Below are 7,325 nucleotides of genomic sequence, written 5' to 3'. Positions count from 1 at the left end.
GCAAGATTTTTCAACTAATTTTTATAAATTTTTTTAAGTGATAAAAAAAAACATTCTCAAAACTGGTGGGCCAACATTGAGATATCAACGTCACATGCTGCTTCTTATATCGTTAAAGAAAGAAAAGTACATTCAAACTTTATTAAGATTTGTTCTAAAGTAGTGTACTGCTTTATCCTTTGAATCCAGCAAAACACAAATCAAGAAAAACTTCAAGTAAAGTCCAGTTTCTTAATAGGAGCTAAAACAGGCAAAACAACCCAAAAAAAACTGAGACAGGAAGAAGAGAGCCAAACCTACTGATCCTCCTATTTACAGTAGCTTTTTTACTCTAGAACCAATAATATTCATGCTTACTGGATTCTTGATCCCCTTAATTAAAGCTGCTTTTTGGTTTTATCTCTACCAGCCTTGTGCATCCAGAGACTAACTTATCTGCCCATTTCTATGTCATTCTTCTTTTATATATAATACTTATTCATATTGGATGGCGAAATGGGCTTGGATGTGTTTGAACGTGTAAGACATCTATTGCATCTTTGGCTGGACTTTTAAGGTTGCTGTTGTGCTAAAAGAAAACAAACCAAAAAACAAAAAAACACATGTCTCATGTTTTGAAATCTCTAACAGGTGGTTTTTCGATGACAGCCCTGATTAGCTTCCTTGTTCCTGCTTAAGGAAAGTATTCCAACAAAACCACCTCTACCATGTTTTACTATTAGGATGCTTTACTCAGGATGATATGCAGATAATATATTTTTCACTAACCATTTTTTTATTTCGCCCTAAACATATACATTTGACAGAGCTTTTCATAGGCTTTGATCCTCAACATCACTGTTACATGGTCTAATCCTGCCCCCTCTGACAAAACCATTTCCCATTTCCCTACTTTCAAAAATAACTAAATAAAGGCCATTAATACCTAAAAAGAAATAGAAATGTGGTCTTTCCTTTCTCCAGATGTTTTCTTACAGAATAACCTTTTTTGTGTTTGAGTATGCAAATACATGTATGTACACCTTATTCAGGAAATGCAGTTAATAGTTAAATCTCTGAAGGTTCTTTAGATTCCTACTAGTCCTCTTGGGTGTTTATCTTGTCCTTGCCAACCCTGTCCCTTTATTAGTTAAGGAACTTATCTTGATATATGTGTAGTTATCAGAAGTGACAAATTTTCTAAAATCTTTTCCTTTCTTTAACCTTAGTTATTACATTATTAATAATAATAATAATAATAATAGATTTTATTTGTAACGCACCTTACATTTCAAAGAAATCTCAAAGTGCTACAGAGACCAAAAGAAGAAGAAAAAAAACAAAGACAAAAATAATAACAATAGTAATAATAATATTATCGGTCATGGTTTGTGATCGTGTATAAGGAAACATTATAAAGTTCAAGGGTCATGAGTACTGTATTAATTGCCGTTTTCAGTCAAGTGTCTAATGCTGTGTTTTGCAGAACTACTTCTTCAATGATTCTTTCAGCATCTTAATCTGTGATTCTTTCTAATGCAAATTTGCGGTGCCTGCCAGTAGAACATGGTTTAAAGAAATAGACAAGGTCAACAGTTAGTAAGCGGTAAAGGCATCTGCTGTTTAGACACGCATTCAATTATTTTGGTTTCTGGAACAAACTCCTGAGATGCTGAAAGATGGGTCAAAACGTCAAACTGCTGCACTCTCGGAGATAACCCAGTTGGATTTAATTTCAATTAGCTGCTACCAAACTCATATGTATTTACAACTCAGAGTGCAATGTGACTGAAGGCTTAAAACAATTTATATTTACACTGTACTAGTAATTTTCTGCCCAGCTAAATTCTAAGTGGATTTTCCTTTGAATAGAAAATATGAGAAATAGAGCAAAAAATTATTATTTATGTGTCCGTGAAGGCAAATAATTACAGTCTGTGGTCATCCTATATAGAATGAATTTAATTTAATGAAAAAAGAATTAAAAAGGCTTATTCTAAATCCAAAAAAACCCAAAAAAAACAATCATACATGTCAGTAAAAAGCTGCATTTACAATGACCAGAATCATTTTAAATGCAATTTGGTTGGTTCTGCTTTGAGCCATAGAATATAAGACCCACCTTTCCATGTTGAGTCTGAACCGAGGGCCCTTGTCACTCTGCCATTCCTTTGCTATGTGGCAGTCCTGTCTGCCACAACTTTCTACAAACCAGCTGCTCACTAAGAGCAGAAAGGTTGCCAGAGTGAGAATGAAAGACAGAGAATCTGACATTTCAGCAGATGCTGTTTTCACCTATGAGCTTTTCCCAACATACTCCAGCATCACACATGTGCAGTACCAACAGGTATTTACAAATGTCAGTCTTATCAGCTGAGTCAAGTCTTGATATTCTCAATGAGCCGGTTACCATGGTAACCATGGAGTGATTCAGAAGAGGTTGAATGTCAAAATCTCCTGTTAGCTGACATAAGCATGACTGTAAACAAGTGGCCAGTGGGACTTTATTAGGCCAGCAGACTTATTCTATTCCATCCAAAGGGCTGTGGCATCATTTGGTAATCATGTCAGACCCATTTTTTTAAAGGGATAACTATACGATTTTCTAGTGAGTTTCTGGAAGATATTATAAGTTATATTTCCCTTTATTGTTGTTAAAAATGTAATTCACTGAGATGGTGTAGAAAAAGGGAAAAAATCTTCAGAGAATTGAAACAGAACATCTGACTGGCCAAGCCTTTTAGCTTGTTTCATGGTTTGGAATCATCTCAAACTGAATATTTATATCAATGAAATTCAACATGATTTTACTAGACACTTGGTGCTAAGTAACGAAGTACAAATACTTTGTTACTGTACTTAAGTACACTTTTTAGGTATCTATACTTTACTCCATTACTAATTTTTCCTCCTACTTTCGACTTCTACTCATTACATATTCACACAAGTATCAGTATGTTCTTTTTTATGTGCGCCATCAAATGCAGATCATTGGCTATTTGTTAGCTATTTGTCATATTTGTGCTGACGCTAAAGGGAAATCATCAGAAGCAAGCAGGTGTTCTTCAAACTGTAAACGTGAATTGTCTATGCCATGCTACAATATAGGATTCAGAAAAAAACTCTGAAATGTCTGAAAGGTCAGACTCAGGCGAGAGTGTATCTGGAGATAGAGACGGAGACCAACAAGACTTCTCGCATATTTGGCCATATCTCGAAGAATTTGTCGAAATAGTCGTACAAATTTAGCTTTTAATTCATATAGCGGCATCTGACTTTTTTTTTTTAAAGGTTGCTTTATACTTTTATACCTTAAGTAGTTTTTGGAGCACATGGTTTTTCACTTTTACTTGAGTGAAGAGGCCAAGTTGATACTTCAACTTTTACCAGAATGTTTTTAAACTGCAGTATCTATACTTCTACTTAAGTAACAACTGTTTGTACTTTTTTTCTGCAGATTTTGTGAGCTATTAAACATTTCATAAAGGTGCAAAAATGCGCCTTATTTCATGAGCATCTTTCCCACCAATCAGCTGTTTATACTGAAACCCAATCTTCCCTCAGCTCTGGTCCGTATGAATATATATGCAACACCTAAATAAAGACTTGGGGTGACACGGCAGGGCACAGTTTGCAGATCTATTGCAACGCAGATCGTGAGTGTGTGTGCTTGGTTGAGTGTCTTTGTACTGTCTGCAATAGACTGACAGCATGTCCAAGGTGTACACAACCTTTGTACGTATTCACTGCTGGAGATAGGCAGCAACCCCCTGTGACCTAGATGGACAAGCATTAGTAGCAGTAGAAGTTGGATTAATCTAATTTTAAGGCTGCAAAACCAGTTACAACTAAATAACAAGGGTAATAATGATAATTATAATAATATAGGCTAATGTGTCATAAAACTGACATTAGGATGCATTATTACCCAAAGCACAGCTAATGACAGGCTGGCCCTGGCTCTGTCGGCTTAGAAAAATGTTGTCCCCTGCGCAAATTCTGTTGTTGACCTCTTCATCTTCACATTAAGAGTGAAGGCAGCATGATGTAGTGTTAATGCATGACATCTCTCACTGGCATATTAATGCACCAAAGCATATGTGTTATATCTGCGTTTGTATCTGCATATTTGTTAGAGGTTGCTCAAGTATACAAATATTATTGTGGCTAAATTGCCAGCTCCTCAGTGGAACTGTGGAGTATTTGTCAGCTAATTAGCAACATGAGTTAGTGCTTCAGCAGTTGGGATGGCGCCTTACACACAGAGTGAGGCTGATGGGCGCAGCGGAGCGTCGGTGCTGCTGGTGGCTTGGGAAGAGGAGGAAGAAAGATGCATAATCTAAACCAGTGCTAATGAAGACATCAGCCATCTTATTCAGAGGCTCAGCGCCTGTCAAAACTGGTTTTATGCCGTGAATAGATTGCCTAGACAACAGAGAAACAGAGAGACTCAGCTGTAGCAATGATGAACAAAAAAAAAACACAAAAAAAACAGAAAACATTTGAGACTGTAAATACACTATTATCTCTCTCCCATTTGGGGTGATGAAGACTTTATGACGTCGCACATCTGTTCAAATGTCCAGATCAGGTTTAAAGAAAGGAGCAAACACAAATGCAGATTGGTTCTGTTTATTTGATGGATCAATGTGATTTCAGCTTTGAGCTGATTTATGTCTTCTTAGTCGTTTCCTGCATAATTTGGCTGCAAAGGCAAATACAGTAATCCACAGAGGCTGGAAGACTTAAGGCTTAAAGCAGTGAAGGCAGCCTAAAGTTTTTTTTTTTTTTCAGATTTCACTTTCACTTGGCTTTTCTTACTGGGAAATATGAAGAAGTCAGGTTTTAAAAACAAATTTGGGGTAGTATAGGCCGACGTATAGGTCTGCAGTAGCTATTAAATGCAAGATACCCCTATTACATCATTGAAATTTGTCAAATTACAGCCTCGACAAAGTAGGGAATAGTTGTGAAGTGTGAGGAAAAGAACAAATGGTTTTATTTATTATTTTTGCCTGTAAAATCTGAAAATTATCATGTGTATTTCTGACCAACACCTTTGTTGATCCATATGTGTGCATAATAGTTCAGCATGGATGTTGCCTTTGAAAAGCAAGTAATCACAGATTCGCAAATGTATTTAGGAGAGGACTTTAAGAACAAGTTCAAAGGGTATCGATTACTTTTGGAAAGTGCAAGATGAAGAAAAAGAACGATCAGACAAAAGCAGCAGTTTGTATGAGGCCACGGTAGTATTCCTCACTTTTTCTCAAAACATAAAGAAAGCGTGATCCTCTTCAGACACTGACCAATCTGCTGCTTACATGTGTCCTGCAGATGAATTTCCCATGACAACCAGCATTTGTTGTCCTGCTTCTGATACCAGAGAATGAATTAGTTTGGAAGCCGCTGACATTTTCCTCCCTTCTCGTCCTTTTTGCTAAAAGGCCTCTCGTCTGTGGCAGCTTTGCCAGAATCAAAACGAGATAACATCAAACTGCACACAAACAGCGTTGGATCGGCTTAACTAGTGTTTTCCCATTTCCCCACTCAGCAGAGTTCAGAATAGTGGCTTCAGTCAGATGTCACAGTTTTTAATAAAAGTTCTGCTGCAGTTGAAATCTCCGACTTTCTTTCAGAGTGCCTAACCCCTTGAAGTTTTTTACATTAAAACCTCTAACTTCTGGGTGTGGTGTTTGGTTTTATGAGCAGTCCTGTATAAAAAAAAAAAAAAAGAAAAAAAAAAGAAATTTGTAATTACATGGTAAGAGACAAATTGGAAAAGGTCAAAGAGGTATTCATACCTTTCCACTGTAGTGCTTCATTTAGATTTTAAAGTAGTTCCCTCTACTGTTATTTACATTTGCCACATCTTACAGTCAGTGTCATGTCTTTGCTTTGAATTCCTGATCATTCCTTCATGATTCAATTGTAAATTATAGCTGTTAACAAGCAGAAAAAGAGCACTGCAAGAAGGTGCCAATTTCATGTCAAGAGCTTCAGCAGTCCTATAAAGGAAGCAAAGACAGGTTATTATCATTTTATCAACTCTGGAGAGTTGCATTAAAATCCTCAAATGACAAATCTAGGTTGTGTTTGTCAGCTGGATGGAAATGTATTTCTTGTCTTGCTAAGTTGTCTGGCCTCCTGAGACTAAGCAAGATGGAAGAAGAAATATACTCAATAAAGGCTCAGTTTAAAATCACTGCCTTTTTTCATCCACCCACCGACGGAGAAAAGACAAAAAAAACAAAACAAGAAACAGCAAAACAGAAAAATGCATGATATGAACAGAATGCAAATATGTGAATCTGTGCCTGCGTAATCATTATGAGATTCTAACACTCTTTTTCTGACCGAGAAAACACAGCATAAAATGACAACATGATTAAAGATTTCAGTGGCGGCGTTTGCATGAACACATGTTGACAGACATGGAAATATGAAGACATGCATCACAGTTGGGTCATCATAACAGGAGGAGCGCAGACAAAGGCTTTTTATTCCGTTTGGATTTGAGCAGTTATGTGTGTGTGAGGACTTAAAAAAATAGGAGTTTATTGAGAGCTCCCATGACAGCGAGCAGAACAGCTATTACTTCATATTGCACCATTTAAGGCTGTTTTTATTTTGGACTCTCCAGCTCATTGTTGCCACACAGCAGCAGCAGCAGCAGTCTCTGGGGGATAACAATCAGACCTCAACAAGGAAAAGCAGATGGCTCTGAACAGTTTATGGAGTAGTCTGTGAATCTGTGAAATTGTGTGTTGTAGTGTTCTGGACAAATTAAGTAGTACTTTAGTGTTTGGAGACCCGTCACTCATGCTTAGTGCTCTCTCGCAACCGCTGATGTTTAAAAACAGCATTTTTCTTAGAAGAGGAAGACGTTGGATTACAAGGCCTTTCTTATAATTCACTGCTTGTATAAATGGTGTCATGTATCCAAATGTATGCAGTTGTGGAGATTAAATATAAAACAACAGAAAGCCTGCCATGAAGGAGATTTGTGCAGACTTTCATAAAAGGGTTTTAACTCAGCTGTCACCATGCATCTGCTGTTCTAAAAGTTACATGAATAATGATAAAGTTCCTGGGTCGGTTCCAAATTCCTCCGTTGTTTTGGTAACACAAACTGGGCTGCTCAACATTTGAATAAAAATGAAATACATAAAACATGTGGCATGGCTTTGAAATTACTTTAACTATGTCTAAGGAACCATCCATCCAGCTCCTAACACGCTTATTCGGAGTGGGGTCACGAGGGGTGCTATCTCCAGCAGTCAAAGGGCGAAAGGCAGGCAGGCAGGCGCACACACACACACACACACACACACACACACACACAC

Source organism: Cyprinodon variegatus, unplaced genomic scaffold (assembly GCF_000732505.1).
Source record: "Cyprinodon variegatus isolate N-32 unplaced genomic scaffold, C_variegatus-1.0 Scaffold1109, whole genome shotgun sequence".
Classification (NCBI taxonomy): Eukaryota; Metazoa; Chordata; class Actinopteri; order Cyprinodontiformes; family Cyprinodontidae; genus Cyprinodon; species Cyprinodon variegatus.
The sequence above is the reverse complement of the archived record's forward strand: the minus strand, read 5'-3'. Positions refer to the sequence as shown.